Source organism: Dendrobates tinctorius, unplaced genomic scaffold (genome assembly GCF_039654945.1).
Source record: "Dendrobates tinctorius isolate UK_male_01 unplaced genomic scaffold, ASM3965494v1 ptg000370l, whole genome shotgun sequence".
Classification (NCBI taxonomy): domain Eukaryota; kingdom Metazoa; phylum Chordata; class Amphibia; order Anura; family Dendrobatidae; genus Dendrobates; species Dendrobates tinctorius.
Genome location: NW_027362036.1, coordinates 6,269,533 through 6,279,556, shown reverse-complemented (window position 1 = coordinate 6,279,556; position 10,024 = coordinate 6,269,533).

Sequence of the window (10,024 nt, the reverse complement as noted above, 5' to 3'; positions counted from 1 at the left end):
CAGCTCTGGTGTTGGTGAGGTAGCAGCGGGGTCCTTGCAGGCTGTAATCAGTTCTGAAGATATGGGTTTCCAAGTTCTGCTTGAAAGTGCCGAATGTAGGGAATAATCGGCTGTGTTGGCCCACAAAATTCTACAGGCTGGAGGATACTCAGAAATCTTGCAGGCAATTTGGGTGACGAATGTATGATAGTGGAGGAGAGAAGGAACTCTTGGGAGATCCAGAGATTACATGATGGGAGATATTAGGAGATTAGTTAAAATATATAAGGGGGAGACAGATTATGTATAGCTTTGTAACTCATTGTTAATAGCTTCAAGTGGATATGTTGTGAAATTCAGAGACAAGGGATTTGCAGAGGGGAGAATCGGAGGAGTAGGAAGGGCAGAAGTGGATTAGTAGGGCAGCAGAGTTACGGACAGACTGGAGAGGTGTGATTATTAAATTGGGGATGATGAGGTCCTAGACCCCACATGGAGTCAAGGCCATATGATTGATGTAGGCAGGTCAGAGGAAGAAGTGGTGGTCACATTGCTCCCTGCGCAGCTGGGGCAAGGTGCAAAAGCGCTGAGGCTGGCCCCTAGCTATTAAGTTGGCTGCTACTGCCCATCACATATAACCCCTAGACTTTTCTCTGTCCATGTTGCTTCCTCATCCTACTCCTCTTCCTCCACTATCTCCTCATTCGGTCAGAAAGTGCTGGCTGTCTGTGCGCACATTTGGCATTCTCACCATGCTGCTTGCCTGTTTGCGGTGTAGCGTCACTTCAGCCTTCCTGCTCTCTGTCTCCTCATATGCGAATGAATACTTATGACCATGTGATATTTCAGTTTTTCTTTTTTAATAAATTTGCAAAAATTTCTACATTTCTGTTTTCTTCAGTCATGATGGGGTGCAGCGTGTACATTACCTACTGGTTGCAATGAAACAAAGAGTGAAAAATTTAAAGGGGTCTGAATACTTTCCGTACCCACTGTGTCCCTTGCTGAATTTGGTGGTACAAAGCATTCCTTAATTACACAGAAATGTCAGAGCTGCTGCTGAAAGTGCAGGCCAAGGCCAAGTGCATTTGGTGTTCTCACCTTCCTGCTGCTCGCCTGTCTGCTCTGCAGCTTCACATCTCCCTTTCTGCTTGCCTTATATGCAAAATACCAACAAGGTGGAACTCCACATTGCACATGCTGGAGAGACTGTGCAAGCAGCATCAGGCGATACTGGAATTTGAGCTGCTGCATACATGGCTTAGTCACTCTGCAGGACACCACTACATGACCAACGAATGAGCCTCCATGCGGTACGTGTGTGCCGCATTACGCTGTTTCGAATACTCCACAAACATGGCCAGAGCTGATGATGCCATCATCATCAGTGTTACTATTCCACTTGTATGCCTCCAAGAAAAAAAGCTTCAGGTGATGTTGGATGAGGTGGTGGCACAGGAGGAAGAGTAGGAGGAACAGGGAACATTCACACCATTATCAGGCCAGGCATTCACACTTATCTTGGAGGATGTGTTCCTAAAGCTGCAAGGTATAGAAATGTCCAGCCAGGGGACAATTTTGGAGGATGACAAGCAGGAGTAGGAAGAGAATGAGGAACAACCATGTTCACAGCAGGTTGGCACTCAAAGCAGCTCCCGGGCATCACGGTAGTGTTGCTGGAAGGATATAGAGGATATATACGATACAGAGAAACCAGACGTTACACCTCCCACCAAGGACATGTTGTCGCTGCCTCTGGATAGCCAGGCACACATGAGGCAAAACATGCTGCTGTGCCAGTGCAATGACCGCCGAGTTGCCCGGATTGTTACAAGTGCTGATCATGATCATTAGATGGCCACACCCTGCTGGATCACCCCTACAAGCACAAAGTGCCATCCTTCCATCACTAGAGCGAGATTGGAAAATGCGAGAATACAGGCGCATGCTGAAAGATGCACTACTGTGACAGCATCCTCACCTGACGGGGGGGCTCAGTGGAAGCACAAGGCACAGGAGGATCAAGTCGCAAACGCAGCTGGGGCACTGGCATCTTAGAAAGGATGGTTATCCAGGCAGAAATGAGGGAAAACCTTACTCAGCACGTGGCAAAATCCAGCACCACCATCTAATATGGTCCCTATTTGCACAAGCCTCCCAGCCGTCCCGGATCTATCAGGACAGTCCCGATTTTGACTGCCTGCCCCTATGTCCCGTACGGGAGCTTATTTTTCCCGCACTGCACTGAGCCACCACGCCCCCCCCATGCAGCGACCCCATCCATTCCTCATCCTCCCAGAGAGACCCATCACAGCCCCTCACTGATAAATCCCAGCATTGACAACACTGCGCTGCACTGTGCACACAGGCCCTGTGATGAGGTCACTGTAGGGGGAGGAGTCAGGAATCACATGATCAGGTACCTCAGTGTATGCAGGACTCTGCTGTGCTGGTTATCATGGTGCTGGATGAGGGGAAGCTTATGTGTGGGGTCAGGAGGGGTTTACAGAGTGGATGTAGCAGAGCTGTGTGTGCACGAGGTGTACGGAGCGGAGCCACGTGTGTATGGGATGAGCAGAGCGGTGTGTGTACAAGGTGTATTGAGCAGCCATGTGTGTACGAGGTGTGCGGAGCAGAGCAGTGTGTGTACGGAGTGGAGCCATGTGTTTACGAGGTGTATGGAGCAGAGCCATGTGTGTACTTGGTGTACGAAGCGGAGCCGTGTGTGTACGAGATGTGCGGAGTGGAGCTGTGTGTGTGTGTACGAGGTGAGTGGAGCCGCATGTGTACGAGGTGTGCGGAACGGAGCGCGTGTGTACAAGGTGAGCGGAGCAGCATTTGTACGAGGTGTGCGGAGCCGCCTGTGTATGAGATGTGTGGAACGGAGCCCTGTGTGTATGAAGTGTGCGTTTACGGGGTGTATAGAGCGGAGCCGCGTAGTTACGAGGTGTACAAAACGGAGCCCTGTGTGTACGGAGCTGAGCCGTGTGTGTACAGAGCGGAACAGAGCCGCATGTGTATGAGGTTTACAGAGTGGAGCCATGTGTGTACTGAGTGGAGCCGTGTGTGTGCGAGGTGTACGGAGTGAAGCCGTGTGTGTACAAGGCATACAAAGCAGAACAATGTGTGTATGAGGAGGTGCGGAGCCATGCGTGTGCAAGGTGTATGGTGGGGAGCATTCATACCTCCCAACCATCCCGGATCCAGTGGAACAGTCCCGATTTTGGGAGTCTGCCCCTCTGTTCCGGCCGGGAGCTAACTTTTCGCATGGACACAGGAGTACACGGCGGAGCCCCGAGGAGCACTTTAAAACTTGCACATGACGTTCCACCGGAAGTGATGTGCTGGAAGCTGACTGGAAATAAGGTAATTTAGGGAGGAGATTGTGACGGAACCAAGGAGGCACTTAAGGGAATGCTTCAGATTCATCACATGTCCTCCTCTGCAGTGCGGGCAGCGGGATTGCCTTGGAATCGGGGATGCTGGCCATGTGAGCGGATCATGATATGTCCTGCATCGGGAGGCTCAGGTGGGCACTTCAATGGGAGCTGGGCTGCTATAATATCTTTATAGAATCTTTCTTTCTCTCTCTCTGTTCTTTCTTTACCCTCTTTCTTTCTTTCTTTCTTTACCCTCTTTCTTTCTTTCCTCTTTCTTTCTCTCTCTCTCTCTGTTCTTTCTTTTGTCCCCTCTTTCTTTCTTTTGCTCTGTTCTTTTTTTCTTTCCCTCTCTCTCTGTTCTTTCTTTGTCTCGCTCTCTGGTCTTTCTTTTTTTCCCTCCTTTCTTTCTCTCTGTTCTTTCTTTCCCCTTTCTTTCTGTTTTTCCTTTCTCTCTGTTCTTTCTTTCTTTATGACCGTTGTTCTTTCTTTCTCTGTTCTTTCTGTCTTTCTCCTTTCTTTCTCTCTGTTCTCTTTCTTTCTCTGTTCTTTCTTTCTTTCTCTCTCCTTTCTTTCTTTTATCTGTTTTCTTTTTTCTTTGTTCTTTCTTTCACTCTGTTCTTCATTTCCCCTCTTTCTTTCTCTCTCTGTTCTTCCTTTCTCTGTTCTTTCTTTCTCTCTCTGTTCTTGTCATGTGCCAAAAATGGTACCAATAAAAACGTCAACTCGTCCCGCAAAAAAACAAGACCTCTCTGCACTTTCTTTCTTTCTGTTTTTTTTCTCTCTGTTCATTCTTTCTCTCTCTGTTCTTTCTTTCTCTCTGTTCTTTCTTTCTCTCTGTTCTTTCTTTCTCTCTCTGTTCTTTCTTTCTCTCTCTGTTCTTTCTTTCTCTCTCCTGTTCTTTCTTTCTCTCTCTGTGCGCTCTTTCTGTTTTTCTTTTTTTCTCTCTGTTTTCTTTTTTTCAGTACCAGCCACTGTGCCCATAATGCCAGTCACTGTGCCCTCAGTACCAGTCAGTGTGGTCGGGGCATGAACATGGGTATGACTATTTGTGAAATGGGTGTGGTCAGGGCATGGCCTAAATCTTGCCACTGCGCACGCCACAGTCTTTATCCCTCTTTCCCTTCTTCAAAAGTTGAGAGGTATGTATTTGCAGGAGGCAGCATTTAGGTTATGTCTGTGTAACAACTCATTGGGGATTAATAAATTAGACTCCATTCACATGTACATATTTCATGTCCATATGCAGTCTGTTTTTTAAGGACAGCAAAAACGGACACAAGCACACCCATTGTATTCACACGTGTCAGATTTTTCACATGGACCGTGTCCACTTTTAACCAGCACCACGGACGACATGCGTGATGCAAATGTGCACACTGATAACACACAGATGACATCCGTGCATCATCAGTGTGCCACGTACCGGAATCTGGGAAAAGCAATACAGTTTGCGCTGTTCTCAGGTGCTTGGTGCTGTAGGCAGCTCTCATCGTTATCGCCTGCTCTCCCTGCAATCAGTGAGAGCAGAGGACTCTGATAATAGTTGTAGCCAGCGTCTGTATATTGTTAACTACAACTGTTCATCATTGCCTTATGCTCTCCCTGCGATCAGTGAGAGCAGGCGACTCTGATGATAATTGAAGTCACTGGTCAGCATGTGTCTAGGATGTATTAATTTAACCCCTTTCTGACATTGGACGTACTATTCAGTCCATATGCCCTGGGACTTAATGCCCATGGACGGAATAGTACGTCATACGTGATCAGCCGGGCTCAGGGGGGGAGCGCGGCATGGTGTCAGTTGATTCTGACACCCGGCACTAAGTGCCAGGAGTGGTCACTGACTGCTCCCGGCACTTTAACCCCCAGAACACTGCGATCAAACATGATCGCAGTGTTCCGGAAGCAGGCAGAGGGGCTGTCGGCTCTGACAGCCCCTCTGCCTTTGGATCGGAGACCCTGCGGCATGACCCGGGGTCCTGATCGCTCCCATGGTAACCTGATGTCGTCATGATGACATCCGGGTTACGAGAGCTCAGAGACTTCCTGTCATGTGCAGTGCATGTCAGGAAGTATCTGATGTCAGTGTGCACAGAGTGCAGCGCTGACAGCTTATATGGCATGCAGATTTGCATGCCATATAAGCGATCAGCCTGCACAAAATGAGTGTCCAATAGTGGGACACAGTGTAAAAGTAAGAATGAAAAAAAAAAAAAAAATTAAAGTAATTGTAAAAATATTTAAAAAATAATAATAAAAAAATCAATATTTATTCTAACATTAAATCAATATTTGAATAAAAAAAAATCTAAACAATAAAAGTACACATATTTAGAATCGCCGTGTCTGTAACTAGCCGTCCTATAAAACTGTCCCACTTGTTAACCCCTCTAGTGAACACCATAAAAAAAACAAGGCAAAAAAAATGCTTTATTATCATACCACCGAACAAAAAGTGGAATAACACGTGATCAAAAAGACAGATATAAATAAACGTTGTACCTCTGAAAACATCATCTTGTCCTGCAAAAAATAAGCTGCCATATAGCTCCATCACCAGAAAAATAAAAAAGTTATAGCTCTCAGAATAAAGCAATGTAAAAATAATTTTCTATAAAATAGTTTTTATTGTATAAAAGCACCAAAACATAAAAAAATGATATAAATGAGGTATCGCTGTCATCGTACTGACCCATAGAATAAAACTGCTTAATCAATTTTACCACATGTGGAACGGTATAATTGCCCCCCCAAAGAAATTCATGAATTGCTGGTTTTTGTTTGTTCATTCTGCCTCCCAAAATCGGAATGAAAAGCAATTAAAAAAATGTCATGTGCCGAAAATGGTACCAATAAAAACATCAACTCGTCCCGCAAAAAAACAAGACCTCACATGACTCATTGGGACAAAATATGGAAAAATTATAGCTCTCAAAATGTGGTAATGCTAAAACTATTTTTTGCAATAAAAAGCGTCTTTTAGTGTGTGACAGCTGCCAAACATAAAAACCCGCTATAAATAATAAAGCAAACCCCCCTTTATCACCCCTTAGTTAGGGAAAAATAATAAAATAAAAAAATATATTTATTTCCATTTTCCACATTTGGGTTAGGGTTGGGGCTAAAGATAGGGTTAGGGTTGGGGTTAGGGGTGTACTAGGTTTGTGGTTAGGGTTATGGTTATGGTTAGGGCTGGGATTAGGGAGGTGTTGGGGATAGGGTTGCAGTTAGAATTGGGGGGTTTCCACTGCTTAGGCACATCAGGGCCTCTCCAAACGCGACATGTGTCTGATCTCAATTCCAGCCAATTCTGCATTGAAAAAGTCAAACGGTGCCCTTCCCTTCCGAGCTCTGCCATGCGCCCAAACAGTGGTTTACCCTCACATATGGAGTATCAGCGTACTCAAGGACAAATTGCACAACTTTTGGGGTCCAATTTCTCCTGTTACCCTTGGGAAAATAAAGAATTGATGGCGAAAAGATCATTTTTGTGAAAAAAATAAGATTTTTTATTTTTACGGCTCTACCTTATAAACTTCTGTGAAGCACTTGGGGTTCAAAGTGCTCACCACACATCTAGATAAGTTCCTTAGGGGGTCTACTTTCCAAAATAGTGTCACTTGTGGGGGGTTTCCACTGTTTAGGCACATCAGGGGCTCTCCAAACGCGGCATGGCGTCCAATCTCAATTCCAGCCAATTTTGCATTGAAAAGTCAAATGGTGCTCCTTCCCTTCTAAGCTCTGCCATGCACCCAAACAGTGGATTACCAGCATATATGGGTTATCATCATACTCAGGACAAATTGTACAACTCTTGGGGTCCAATTTTTCCTGTTATCCTTGGTAAAATAAAACAAATTGGATCTGAAGTAATTTTTTTGCGAAAAAAAGTTAAATGTTCATTTTTTTTAAACATTCCAAAAACTCCTGTGAAGCACCTGAATGGTTATTAAACTTCTTTAATGTGGTTTTGAGCACCTTGAGGGGTGCAGTTTTTAGAATGTTGTCATTTTTGGGTATTTTCTATCGTATAGATCCCTCAAAGTGACTTCAAATGTGATGTGGTCCCTATAAAAAAAAAACCGGTTTTGTAAAAATGATAAATGACTGGTCCACTTTAAACCCTTATAACTTCTTAATAAAAAATGGTTACAAAATTGTGCTGATGGAAAGTAGACATGAAGGAAATGTTATTTGCTAACTATTTTGTGGGACATATTTCTCTATTTCAAGGGCATGAAAATTCAAATTTGGAAAATTGTGAAATTTTCTCCAAATTTCCATTTTTTTCACAAATAAACGCAAGTTATATCAAAATTTTTTTACCACTATCATGAAGTACAATATGTCACGAGAAAACAATGCCAGAATCCCTGGGAACCAAGCATTCCAGAGTTATTATCTCATAAAGGGACAGTGGTCAGAACTGTAAAACTTGGCCTGGTCATTAACATGCAAACCACCCTTGGGGGTAAAGGGGTTAACTTATAAAAAAAATATGACATGGGCTTCCGTGCATTTTTCATAACTAGCAGAGGGGAAGCCGACCACTTTGGAATGATGTTAATAACATGGGAAAGGGGCCATTAGCCCTAAATGTTCCCAGGCTATTAGTAACAGCTTAGAGCTGTTTTTTTATTAGCCTTTACTGGTTAGGTTACAGGGGAACCCCTGAAAAAAAATGATGTATGTTCCACCTATAAATTCTAACTAGCAAAGGCTAAACAGACAGTTGTAGGCTGATGTTAATAGCCAGGGAAGGGGTTATGGTTATGGATATTTTCCTCCCTCCCAGGCTAATAACATCAGCCCTCAGCAGCCCCAGAAATGACCTATCAATAAGATGCACCAAATCTGTCGCTTAGCTTTGCTCTTCCCACTTGCCTTAGTGCAGTGGCAAGTTGGGTAATAGGGTTGGGGTTGATGTCAGCTGTTTTATGGCTGCTGATATCAAGTCCATATTGTAAAAAATATACAGCCAGATTTGATTGACACAGACTCCTTTATTTGAAATAAACACTTCCCACCCTCTTTTAACTATTTATTAGTGTCAACTTTAAAATAAAAAAACTTATTCCTCACCTGTCCGAGGATAATCCATTTGTCGCTTGCCGTAATCAATCTCTGATTCATCTGGATGCCTTGCTGAACAGTGGTATGATGCGACCATGCAGCCTGCATCCAGGATACATTCAGCTTCAGTGACCTGCGGTGATGTCATTGAGGTTATCACAGGTCATTGAAGCTGCAGTTCCCACAGGCAGCTTATTGTGAGCGGACTGATCAACTGCGGTGACCTCAGTGCACCCTGAGAAATTTCTACAGACACGGTTGCAGAGTGCATACAGAGGCATAAAGGCACAGTACTCCCACAGGGGAGGGTGCAGAGTACACACAGTGTTTTTAGCATAGAACTTCCACAGATGTGTGCAGACTACACACAGCGGGTTTTTGGCACAGTACTCCCACTCTGACACGTGCAGAGTACACACAGCAGCTTTTTGGCAGTGTGTGCAGTCTATTTCTGCCCTTCACTCTAGCTGCGTCCTGTCTCTACACTAATCAGAGCAGAATGGCAGACATACAGACAGATAATGGCAGACAGATAAGGCATTTATACAGGTCGGGTCATATGCTGTGTTGGCTCTGGAAATGGCCACAGCCTAAAAGCTTGTTGATTGGCTGTGGTGCAGCTCTTCAACAAACTTTATTAGGCATCCGAACCCAAACAGCAAACAGGACATCTTGTTAAAAGTCCATGTTCGGGGTTTGGCACCGGACGGTACAGATCCCAAACTCTACAGTTCCTGTTCGCTAATGCCTAGTAGGGGTCACAGTGTGTGAAGCTAATTGCAAAATACAAAATGTTTGAAGTTGAAAATTTTATTTTCATATATATCCGTGAAGAGATGAATATTTGTAAGTGCCAAGCTCTACAAAGCCATGTTATAGCTGTATGTCTAGCAAGTATATAACGTACAAAATATACAAAAAAAAAAAAAAAAAAAAAATCCCATATACAAATAAAGGCAACAATATATTCAGGATTAAAGCCATAAGTACTGTATATGAGAACTGTGCAGGATATTAAGAAAGGGGGAAATATATGCTAATATTAAAGTGCAAACGTTCAAACTGTTAAAATGTGAACATTTATAGAAAAATATGAAAGATTATATAAAAACAATTTATAAATAAGATAAGGCACCTAAATCACAATATATAGTCCATAAATAGAGATATAGTATAATGGTTAAAAATAAACCAGAACTAAATAATGTATAAAGGGTGAATGCAATCGAATTCAATATATCAAACCCATAACATGGAATCCAAACCAATCTAAAGAAATGTCAGTGGAGAAACCCCACGTATTGCCGACCAAGCCAGCTTGTTCATCCCTCCTTTTATGGTTCCACAGAGTCACCAGTACTGTCCGTTCCTCCTGAGTTGCCAGTCCACTTCCACTCAATGTCCAGTTGGCTCTGCCTGAGTCACCAGTCTGCTCCCATTCAACGACCAGTCAGCTCCCACTGAGTCGACAGTTGATTTTGGCCCCTACTGGGATTTTTTTTTGTAAAATAAAAAAAGTAAAAAAAAAAAAGAATTACATCAAAGTGTTTTACTAATCAGTTTTACAAAATATGGCAACTCAGGACCGCCAG